This window comes from Ambystoma mexicanum, chromosome 1q (genome assembly GCF_040938575.1).
Source record: "Ambystoma mexicanum isolate Mex_15411 chromosome 1q, UKY_AmexF1_1, whole genome shotgun sequence".
In the NCBI taxonomy this organism is placed as follows: Eukaryota; Metazoa; Chordata; class Amphibia; order Caudata; family Ambystomatidae; genus Ambystoma; species Ambystoma mexicanum.
Window position 1 is genome coordinate 701,768,257 of NC_090922.1, and position 12,858 is coordinate 701,781,114.

Consider the following 12,858-nt stretch of genomic DNA (forward strand, 5'->3'; position numbering starts at 1 on the left):
GACAATTTGGCTCCTAATTAATAGCATGGAGACAACACAAATGACTACCCAGTCAACACCAATATTGGAGGAAGCTCGGGTAGGACACTTTGGTAACACATTTTCAAGAATAAATAGTAACTTTGACTGGACTGTTATTAAACAACTTCCGTGGAACCTAACTTTTTCTGTTCAGGACATTTTGTCCCAAATTCAGAAATCGAGTTAATCAAGGGCAGCTGGGCCAAACCGCCTCTTGAACGCTTTGTTTAAAGGGAACCCAGAACTTTGGGTGAAGGCCCTATCGATTTTATTTGATGACATTACTCAGTCTAAATGCATCCCGGTTTCCTGCCACTATTCTTATGTAATCCCCATATTCAAGCAAGTGGATAGAAAAGATCCTCATAATTATCGACCTATTGCAACACTGGATGCATACTCTAAAGTGTATGCTGGACTGGTCCTGCAGAAATTAAAGGAGTGGTCTTCAAACAACTCAATTCTGCCAATACGGCAATTTGGTTTTCGTAAAGGTGTTGGGACTGAAGCGGGAGGCCTATTGGTCTCTCCACTACAGGAGAATGCATGGAAGGGTGGAGCTACAACAATCTATATTGCAGCCATGGACCTGTCCATGGCCTTCGACCTAGTCGACAGGGCCTGTTTGTGGTCGAAACTAAATAAATTGGGGATCCCTGGAAAAATTCGGTCTATTCTCATTCACCTTTTTTTTTTTAAAACAATTTTATTAATTTTATTCAAACAACAAATAACAAACCCAACTCAACTTACAGTGGTTAGATATCTTGCTCATAAATGCACATACATTGTCACTTTTCCGCCCACTGTATAGCCCGTCCCACCCCCCTCCCAAGCCTACTTTCTCCCAGTGTTAGTCTCCACTTCTTGCGGTGGGGAGACCTCCCCCGCCACGCTTATTGAATCATCATCACTTGGTCCATCATACGAGGGCCCAAACAACTCTGCTATTAATTGCCTCCAACCCACTAGGGCTCCGGCTTCACCCTCTATGTCCCCTTTACACGCTTCCTGCCATTCCACTGTTTCTGCCTCCGCCCACTTCTGCAAGTCCCTCCACCACGTCTCCACATTGGGCTTGTGGCACGCATTCCATCCCATTGCAATCCTTCTCTTCGCCAGTACATATGCCAGATCTTTCAATTTCCTCACATGTTTAAGCTTCCTTGGTCTGGGGAACCCTCCCAACAAGCAAGCCCACACCGGGTCCACCTTCATGCGGATTCCCTTGTCCTCCATTTTCTGTGCAATATCTCTCCAATATTTCGCTATCAGTGGACATGCCCAAAACATATGCACCATTCATGTGTTTTCCTTATTGCATTTGGGACACATTTGGCTTCCGGCATTCTTAAATTTGGCTATCTTTAGTGGCGTCAGATATGCTCTGTGAGTTATATACAACTGTATTTGTTGTAGCCTAGCATTTCTCAATAATTTTTTATGGTACTCCTGAGCCCTTTCCCACATCCCGTCACTCATCATATCCCCTACTTCCTCCTCCCAGTCCAGTCTAAGTTACACCACTTCTTTGCCCACTTGAGCCATCATCATCTCGTACACTCTAGACGTTTCATGCCCTCCTTCTGCTATATCATATATCACATCTAGTGTGGTGTCTGGTTCCTCTGCAAGTTCCACCTCGGACCAGGTATTTTTGATTCTTTGCACCATCCCATACGTAATATATTGTCCAGTACTCAACCCCGTTTGTTCCACCAACTCCTCAAATTCCAATATTTTCCCCTCTTGCCACACATCCCCCAATGTTGCTATTCCTACCGGTTCCCAATACTTTCTAATCATTAACCTTAGTTGCTTTTCTGCTCCCATCATTGTAACCAGTGGGATTTGCGGAGAGCACAGGGCCGACTTGTCCATCAACCGGCACGCCCTCTGCCAAATCCCCCACCCAAGACCCAACATCCCCGGACGACCTCTTAGCTCCCGCTTGGGTAACCATATCATTTCTCTCAAAAAATATGGGGTACAATCTCCTTGATGCAGCTTATGCTCTAAGGTAGGCTCCGCAGAGAGCCATTTGGCTACATGTTGTAACTGGCTCGCTACATAATATACTTCCCAGTTAGGTAATTTAATGCCTCCTTTCTCATGCGGGTTTTGGAGTTTCCATAGGACTACCCTGTTCCTCATCCCGTACCATAGGAATTCCCTGCATATGCTGTCCAGCTTGATAAAGAATTGCCGGGGTATGGAGTATGGGATGTTCACAAAGCAATGTAACAGTCTGGGCAATGCCACCATCTTGAGCATCGCCTCACGTCCCATCATTGCCAAGGGGAGTTTCGCCCAGAACTTCATGCTGTTTTTTAGTTTCTGAACCGTTCTTTCTGTATTGTGCCTATGCTCGGCTTCTACTGTATGATATATATCTATCCCAAGATACCTAAAGGTTGTGGCCTCCCACGGTATCTGGAGTACCGGCAAATTCTCCGCCAGGAGCCCTCTGTATCTGCCCAGCGGGAACACACAGGATTTACTTGGGTTCACGGCTATACCTGAGAGTTCGGCAAACCTCTCCACCACTTCTAATATATACTGCAGGTTCTCCTCTGGGTAGCGCAAATACAATAACATGTCGTCTGCGTATAGTGAAATTAAATGTGGTGTTTCCCCAATGGCAATGCCTATTGCGTCATATTGCTGCCTTAAATAAATCGCCAGGGGCTCCAAAGCCAGAATATACAACATGGGGGACCAGAGGCACCCCTGTCTGGTCCCTCTACCAAGTTGCCACCTTTCAGAGATCACAGTTCCTGTCTTCACTCTCGCTAATGGCTCACTATATAGGAGTTCTACCCAGTGAAGATATCCTGGTCCCATACCATAGCTGGCTAGGGCCCCCTTCAGCCAAGGCCACTTGACCGAGTCAAATGCCTTGATCGCATCCAGCGACACTATCGCCATTTCGCTAGTGTCCCCTTCAGTATGTTCGATCACTCGATGGAGTCGCCTCAAATTATTCGAGATATTCCTATTTGGGACATATCCTGTTTGATCAGGATGAATTAGTTTGGTTATGACCTTCTTTAATCTGTTTGCTAGAACCGCTGTTAAAATCTTACTATCCTGGTTTAACATCGATAGGGACCTATAGGAACCACAGTCGCTACCAGGCCTGTTGGGCTTGGGGAGTGGTATAATAACCGCTTCGCACAGTGATTCCGGTAGCCTTCCAACTTCATATGCTTTGTTAAGCATTTCCAGCAGTGGGGGGAGAATCTCTGTTTTATTTGCCTTATAAAATTCGCTCGGGAGTCCGTCTGTTCCCAGGGTCTTACACGTGGGCAGCTGCCTCACAACTTCTTCTAGCTCTTCTAGAGTGAGCGTGGCATCTAGCTCCTCCCTCTCTTCCACACTAATTTGGGGTAGCCCAATGTCTTCCAGTATGTCTCCTATTTCCCCCTTTTTGCTTCCCGTCTCATCTCCGTAGTAGCGTCTATAGTAGTCTGCAAATTCTTGATTAACCCCCTCTTGCGTATCCACTACGTCGCCATTATCTTTCACTATTGTTCTAATTGGGGACCTGGGGGTCTCGTTTTTGTAAAGCCACGCAAGGATTCTTCCTGGTTTGTCGCCTCCAGCATGTTGTCTTTCTATGCACTTTTTATAATTAAGATTACATAATCTCTCCCAATATCCCGCACATTTCTGCTGCAGCCCCAGTGCCGTTTCTGTATCTGCCTTAGTGTTACTGCCTCGTTCCAATACCCTCTCCAATTCCTTTTCAGAGTCCTGTAATTCGGTCAGAATCCCATTCTGCAGTCCTTTAGACTTGGCTATGGCAATTCCTCTCACTACCACTTTAAAGGCTTCCCAGAGTGTGCCCGCTGTTTTGACACTGCCAGTATTTATCTATTTCCTCTCGCATATCCTCCCTGAATACGCAATCTTTAAGCGCTTCTGCACGCAATCGCCATGTGGGTATCCTTCCCCTGGGGGGGTCGGTATTGCCATGTTAGCAGCAGTGGTGAGTGGTCTGAGAGGACTCTAGCTTTGTATTCAGCCTGCAGTATTTCGGTCAGCAACTCCTGCGTGACAAATACATAGTCCAGTCTTGTGTGTAGGCCCTGCGGGGGCGCATAATGTGAATAGTGTGTATCCTGCGGATGACGTGTTCTCCATGCATCTGCAAGCCCGAAATCCGCCAATAGTGCATGTAGTGCCTTTGCAGCCGGGGTGGGTCTAGCTATTTTGGTGTCTGATCTATCTATGATGGGGTCCAACACACAATTGAAGTCTCCCTCCCACAATATAGCTCCCCCCACGCTGCCACTGAGTTTACTATACAGGATCCTAAAATACGCAGCTGTATCTTGGTTCGGGCATAAGTATTCACAATGCAGATCTCTCTATTTTCCACCATCCCTCTCATAATCACCATCCCACCATCCGCCTCTACCTGCAAGCCCAGCAACTGAAACGGAACATGTGGGGCCACCCATGTGATTACCCCTATTGCATAGGCAGAGTATGTTGCCCCCACCACTGTCCCTCTGCATTTTTTCCGCACCACTTCTAGTTTGTCTTTCGTTAAATCAGTTTCTTTTAACAGGGCTATGTCCACTTTCTGTCTACGTAGGTACATCATTACCTTGTTCTGCTTCAAATAACTATTGAGCCCCCTAACGTTCCAAGTGACTATCTTAAGGTCTCCCATGGTTCATTTAGTTTTCCATGAAGTGTAGGCTTACCCCATAACTCTCCCCCAACGATAACAAACCACAGCACACAACCCCTTCCCTCCCTCCTTCTCACCCTACCCCAACCCCAACAGTTGCCCAGCTCCATCCCTGGATCTCAGGCTCCCCCGCATTTGGGCCTATCCTGATACCCCGGGCAAGACCCCAGCAGGGCGTCACCACACTATCGGCGACCTAACTAAAATCTAAATGGGGGATTTACAGGTTGGTCCTGCAAGGCTCCTAGTCAAAATCTAAATCACAACACTCACGGATCATATGTTTCTCCCAGCTTGATCACACTATCCCGCAAGCTACTTTAGTGACTATATTCAAGTCCCATATTCTTAAGTTCTGAGACCCCTCGGTGCCCCACTCGTTCATTACTTATCCTCAGCACCTCCTTCTCCTGTCCGAACGTCTGACTCCTGGGGGCATCCCTGCGTGTTGAGCCATCCCATAGCTCCTTCCGGAGTTTCGAAAAACAAAGTTCTGTGCTTGTGAAAAACCTTCAGTTTGGCCGGGTAAAGCAGCATGTACTTATGACCCGCTTCTCGCAATCTCATCTTGACTGCCCCAAAGTTCATTCTGCTTCGCTGCACCGCCAGGGTATAATCCGGGTAGGCCGTTATATTTGCCGGGCCTCTTTGTATTGTCCCACCTTTGCGGAAGTGTTACAGGATCCTTTCTCGATCCCTGTAGTTAAGTATCTTAGCGATCATCGGCCTAGGTGGGCCTCCTGGCGGCGGTCTCCTCGTTAGGGCCCTGTGCGCCCTTTCCACCGCAAACCCCTGAGACAGCACTCCTCCAGTGATTTCTTGTAGCAACATTGTCTCAACGAATTCCGTGGGGTTATGGCCTTCTGCTCCTTCTGGTAGTCCAACAATATATTATTTCTCCGGGCTCGTCCTTCCGCCTCCTCCGCTCTGCTCTCCAGATTACCCACTCGTTGCACCAGGGCGTGTAGCTCCGACCGGTGCGAAGCACAGTCTGCCGTGTTGGGGCCCATCTCCTTCTCGAGGTGATCCGTGTGTTCCGCCAGGGACCTGACGTCTTGCCGTAGCAGATTCACATCCTCCTGCACTGCCCCAACCTGGAGCTCCAGCGCTGTTTTTAGTTCTGCCACTGCCAGTTCGAGCCTGGTCTCCCAAGCCGCCTTCAGATCGGCGATCGCTTCAAGGACCTCTTGATTCGTGCCCATGGTGGCCTGCTCCAAACTTGGGCTTTTTCTTTGTTCCTGGCTCCTTCCAGGCCTGGTGGCGTCTTAGTGTATTCCTCTAATGTGGGTTGCTTACTCTTCAGTCTTGGGGGTTTATTAGACATGGCGCTGTGTCTATGAGCCGTGGGTCAGCCCCTTCACCCATGGTCGTCAGTCCCAGCAAGAGTAGGTTCTTACTGTCCTCAAAGGGCCGATGATATCTGCTGGTTCCTTCGATCGTCCGCACTCCGCTCCGAGCACTCCACCAACCTTTTTCCCCTTGCTTTTCTGTCACTGCGGCCAGCTGACTGGGCAATGTGATGATTGTCTCGTATCCCTAGCGATCTTCCTCTACTGTTGTCGAACAGAGACAGCTTCTCCGTCTCCGGGATGCGCCTCTCGGGATCTCTTTGTTCTCGTCCGCGGCCCTTTTGATGTCTCTTCCGCGGCCGGCCTCTCAGAACAAAGTAACAATACGACCGTTCCTCCACTGTAAATTTGTAGTCAGCCTGCTCATGCTCTGCCCTGTGCCTTCCCACGCCTGTACATACTCTTTGGGCTGCCGCTAATCAAAAAAGTATGCGTTTCTTGGGCGGATCAAGTTGTCGGATCATGGAGCTCGCAGGGTTTCCAGCCTATTCCATGGCTGCCAAGCCACACCCCTATTCTCAGTCACCTTCACGAGGACTCTCTCATTTATGTTTGTTTAAATACATAAGGTCAACTATCCTGTCCAATATGTATTTCTAATGGGTTAAGACAGGGTTGCATTTTTGCACCTTCTCTTTTCAATCACTATGTTTCTGATGCAGGGGAATGGTTGGATAAAGCATCCATTGTGTCTCCAAAAGTCAAAGGTATTAAAATCGTGTGGTGTGCGTACGCCAATGATTTTTTACTTATTGATCATACCCCTCCGGGACTTCAGCACTTGATAGTAACATTTCTTAATTATATAAACCTAAATGGTTTAAGAAACAATGCTAAAAAAACAGTTATTATGAGGTTGAGTCATCGTAAGGCACAGATTTGGTGTTTATGGTTCATTGACCATGAAAAGCTTGCCCTGAGAAATACGATGAGATATTTGGGCTTCACAATATTTAATAACAACTTAAAACTTCACTATAGACAATATTTAACAGAGAGGATAAGGGGTCAAATTGTTATGATATGGAAAATTTATAAGAAATTTGGGAAATTTTCTCTTATTCCCCTACTACGCTTTTATTATTTGAAGGTGATCTCAAAAATGGTCTATGGTCTAGAGTCATTTCCTGTTTGGATGAGTTCTGAGTTACAGAAAATGGAGACGCTAATCTGGAAAACTATTTTATACTGCTTACCTAAATCTATACGGATGGCTGCAATAAAATACGAACTAGGGTTGCAATCAGTGTCTGCTATCGTGGATTGGCGACGTTCGTCTTTACTAAGAAAGCTTCAACTGGACCGGGGCACCACTCTATATGATTTATTAGGAACCAGCCTTAGAAATGGTAATTCGAATTCTGCTGCAAAATTAAGTTTACAGGCTTCATGTATGTGTAAAATAGCTCTACTCGGTCTAACGAAAGTCACACTTCTCAACAACCCCATGCGTGAAAAGAAATTACTACAAAATGCAGATTGGGCAGAAAAAAATGGAGATTGTCGGACTATTTAAACTGTATTATCATCTAAACTCTCACTAAAAGATTTTAGGACTGTCTGAATCCTATTTGATTAAGCTCCCTGATAAGAATGTGCGTAATGGGTACATGAGGTTCAGATTTAATGTGCTCTTAAAGGGTGTGATACTTGAAATTAGAAGTGGTTCTAAGGATAGTGCTCTATTATGCAGATTTTGTAGAAGTGCGAACGATAAAGAAACACTGAGACACTTGTTGAACTGCGAATGTCTCAAGAATAAAACGTATATTGTATTTTCAAAGATTTGTAAATAACCCAGAAAGAGTTAACCTTGATTTACTCTGGTGGGATATGCTTTTTGGTTCTGTAGTGGCCTTGAAGATTGAGGTGGTATGCTTTTTAACTGGCATCTATGGTCTTATTCAACGTGTTTAAGTGAAAGAATAACGAATTATACAGGGCCAGGACCTAAATTTGTATTCTTGGTTTAATATATTTTAATATCTTGTTTTTCTTATTTTTCTAAAATAACCAGTATTAAGGACTTAAATTACTGTAAAAGAATTATGATTTTATGTGTGATTAATTTTCTTTTTTCTCTTAATAATTGATGATAAGTTCTACCCTGGGTTAAAAGAACAGAAATAATGTAATACTTTGTTTTAGATAACTAGATTCATTCTTTTTTAATCATAAGTAATATGTAAAGAATTATGAAATTATTTACGTTTGCTTTGAATTGCGACATTGTTTTTTTAGCTTTTTGTATTACTTTCCTGTACTTTTGTAAAGGTTTATTTTAACCAAATGCAAATAAACAAATAATAAAATAAATATTTACTCAGACATTTGTTTTTCGGGTAATCCAGTTCAATATCAGTGAATAAAGAAAATAAACTGCTATGTTCTATCTGTTTTTTACCTCAAGTATCAGGACACAAACCCACGGGAAATCAGAAAGTTCACATCAATGAATACTGCTAAAGCTCAGTGGTACACTAGCCAATCTGTCAATCACACAATCAACTGAGGGCTGAGCACCTGCTCACCAGCAACAGATATTAGGGCACGTTTATGCAACTTGTGGCGCTCAAGATGTTTTGAACTTCAACTCCCATGATCCCTCCAATTTACTACGCTCACGTGGCCTGATGGGAGTTATAGTCAAAAACGGTTGGTGAGCCAAAGATTGTACAGTGCAAATCACTCTCACAACTGAAAACAGAACATGGTGCAGTCAGAGCCTCGCTCCACTGCACCATGGCCTCCCTAACCCCAGAAACCCCTATAGAACAAAGCAAAAGGCCATATCCCTACCTCGGTCCTGTCCACAATGTCCACTGTCTGGTCACAATTGCAAAATAAGGGCATTGCCTGTCAGAAAGATGTTGGCTTGCGGGAAAACAGGAGCGTCTAATTATTTGAGTCAGCAGGAGTAGCACTGTCCCCATAGCCAGCTGCACAAGTACAACATTGCAGTACAAACATTGTCATGCATCATAATCCTGCAACAGCTACGCAGGGGCAACCACGTTTTGTAGAAAATGACCAATTTATGCTGTATCGCATAGACTGTAATTAACAGCAATTGTACTTTATTTATTGGCCGGATGAGTGACCGTGGAAGCATGCACTCAACAAAGAAAAGTGAAGCGAAAACCCGATCGCACCTTACCACTCTGTGCACTTTACTATACACCTTGCTGCACAGTACATCATTCCGATAAATGGCGTTTTAATAGCATGCGCCCGATCATTGATTTGGAAGTCAGACATGAGTATTATTGGTGGGCATGAGACACATTGGTAGTTCTATAATCAAAAAAGCCTATCTAAAAAAAAATGATGTGCACTTGTCCTGGGACACAATAATGCTGCTGTAAAAACTCTTGGACGAAGGGGTAGCATACCATGGACGCAGTTATCGTTCAGGGTGTGTTTGAGATGCTCCCAGCCAATGAATGGATATCCTTACCAGTTGCAACAGTATGCATAAACAGCCATTAGCTTGATGCTGTAGTAGGCGGAGTCACCTCGCCTGGCATGCTGGGTAGACAGAAATTATCGACTGAAAAGGTACGAATCCACATCTCTGTAAAGACAAAGAGGCCAACATACTGATAACTCGGGTATCGGCATATTGCAGGAGGTGAATACATTGCTCTTTATCAGCCTGGCTCCTCAGACAACATTAGAACATCATGCAAGAAAGAGATCACAGCGGGACACTCAACCCTGATGCCACACAGACCCTGCTCATCACACAACTGCATGCACCCTGGCATGGGGTGGTCAGAGAGGGTTGAGCAAAGGCAAGATGGTTAATAGTAGGCAATTATATATGATGGCCCTCCGCCTGGCCCTGCCCCATTACACTCTAGGCCATGTAATCCTAAATGATTGAAAAGAAAAACAAAGAAAAATTCAGCACTATGACTATTATTGCTCACAGAAAAATGATAAAACATAGAGTACTGTTAATTTGTAGTGTGTTAGTAAAAAAAGAGCAGCATTTGTGGTCAAGAAGCTCCGAAACTCTGCTCCGTGGATGGACAACCTCCAACTATCCAATGCCAGTGCACAGAATGTGGCAAACCCACTCTGCCACCACGCTGGGAGGCTAGTTGCTACCTCCAACTATCCATTGTCGTGCACAGGAGGTGGCAAACCCACTCTGCCACCATGCTGGGAGGCTAGTTCCTACCTCCAGCTATCCATTGCCAGTGCACAGGAGGTGGCAAACCCACTCTGCCACCATACTGCGAGGCTAGTTGCTACCTCGAACTATCCAATGCCAGTGCGCAGGAGGTGGCAAACCCACAGTGCCACAACGCTGCGAGGCTAGTTGCTATCTCCAACTATCCAATGCCTTTGCACAGGAGGTGGCAAACCCACTCTGTCACTACGCTGGGAGGCTAGTTGCTACCTCCAACTATCCAATGCCGGTGCACAGGAGCTGGCAAATCCACTCTGCCCCAAGCTGTGAGCCTAGTTGCTATCTCCAACTATCCAATGCCAGTGTGCAGGAGGTGGCAAACCCACTCGGCCACCACGCTGCGAGGCAAGTTGCTACCGCCAACTATCCAATGCCATTGCGTAGGAGGTGGCAAACCCACTCGGCCACCACGCTGTGAGGCTAGTTGCTACCTCCAACTATCCAATTCCAGTGCGCAGGAGGTGGCAAAAACACTCTGCCACCTATCTCCAACTATGCAATGCCAGTGCGCAGGAGATGGCAAACCGACTCTGCCACCATGCTGTGAGGCTAGTTGATGTCCCAGGCATACATATGCTTGGACCCTTATTGCCTATCTATGTTTTTGTTCGTACTATTTGCAAACTGGTAAACAAAATCACCAAAATAAAATAATGATACAAGGTCAATTCAAACAAGAGTTGGTAATGCCAACAGTTTGGGCTTTTGTGTAGGTATGGCAAAGATACTTTTCAGGCTTTCCATAGTGGTATTAACTGGCCATGGATGGTAGCGGGTACAAAATGGTGCGAGTACCTGGGCATCCAATAGCATTGCCCAGCAAATGCCTAATACTTATACACAAGCCAAAACTGTTGGCTTTGCCAATACTTGTTTTTAGCAGGATTTCAGTGATGGACACGCATGGTGCTTATAAATCGAGCACTGAAGGCAGACCTAGTCTTTTTTTTTTAAACTTTCTTTATTGTTTTTTAACAGATTAAACAGACCACATACTCAATCTTGTATTGCACATGTACTATACGTCCACAACTTCCCCAATACCACCCTCCCCCCACCCCACCCCCATGACCCCGATCAACTCCCCCATCCGATATCCAGTCAGTTTAGAGGCCAGGGCTGGCCGATCGATCTGAGGGGTCGTCCCCCGCTCTGGGGTGGAGTAACGGCACGGTCAGCGACACCCAGCGGTGCAATTCCTCACTGGAGTCCAGTCTTTGTTCGTGGATAGCGGTTTCCCATGCTCCGGTCTCGGCAGCAATCCACTTTGTGAGGTCTCCCCACCACTGCGCTTCGATCGGGCCTCTGGGGCTCTTCCAACCCATGGCTATGCGTCTTTTCGCCGTGATGTAAATCAGGTCTCTGAGTCTGTTTAAGGGCTTGTTTTTGTGGTCCCGGCTGTATCTGCCCAGGATACAGGCCGCAGGGTCAAGCACCTCTAGTTCGATATCTGCATTGGCCACCCTTTCCCGTACCTGAGTCCAAAAGGAGCGTATCACAGGACAACCCCAGAACATGTGAGTCATTCCCGCCCTCGGCTCATTACATTTAGGGCATAGTTGGATGGAGGCGCCCTTGAAGTTCGATATAGTTTCCGGAGTTAGATAGGCCCTGTTGGTGATGTATAGTTGGGTAAGTTGTAAGCGGGCGTTTCTGGAGATTTTCTTGTGGTAGAGGGTTACTCTTTCCCATTCCTTGTCGCTGAATGCCAGGCCTAATTCGTATTCCCACTTTCCTCTACTTCTGAGCTCATTCCCGGTCGTGCCTAGCAATAGGGCTTCATAGAGCCGAGAGGTTTCGTGGCCTCCTTCGGCGGTGTTCAACAAGGTTTCTATAATCTCGTTGTCCGTTGCCAGGATGACGGCTGCAGGCCATCTGTCCTTCATAGCTTGGATCACTGCTCCGTGGAGCAGGAAGTGCCCTGCTGGCAGCCCCGTGGTCTCGCTGAGGTCGGAGAATGTAAGGATTTCTTGGTCCTGAACCAGGTCGCCAAGGGTGGCCACCCCGCAGGGTTCCCATTGAGCCCGCGCTTCCAGTTGGCCCCAAGGGCGGTGGGCCATGAGTGCTGCTATGGGGATCTGTGGGGAGTATGGATCTGGGGACCCCAATGTTCTGCAAGCCCTTCTCCAGAGCCGGGTCCCAAGCATCGCCAGGTGTGGGTACTGCCTTAGGGTTCCATCCCTGACCCAGAGTAGGTCTCTGAGTAAGAGGCCGGACAGAGCTGGTTGGAGAAGTCTGGTGTCTGTAGTGATCTCATCAGCCATCCATTGCATCACGTGTCTTAGCTGGCATGCAAGGTAATACAGTTCGAAGTTGGGGACCTTCATTCCTCCCCTATCGTAGGGTCTTTGAAGTGTCTCCAGCGCTACCCTGTGTCTGCCTCCCTGCCAGAGGAACTGCCTGCATAACTTGTTAATGTCTTTAAAGAAGGAGGGTGGGATGTTGTAGGGAACGTTGGTGAAATTGTGTAATAGGCGGGGAAGTGCCACCATCTTGAGGAGACCTGCCCTCCCAGCTACGGAAAGCGGGAGCTTCCCCCAGAAGTCCATGGATTTAACTAGGTTATCTTTGGCTCTAATCGTGTTGAG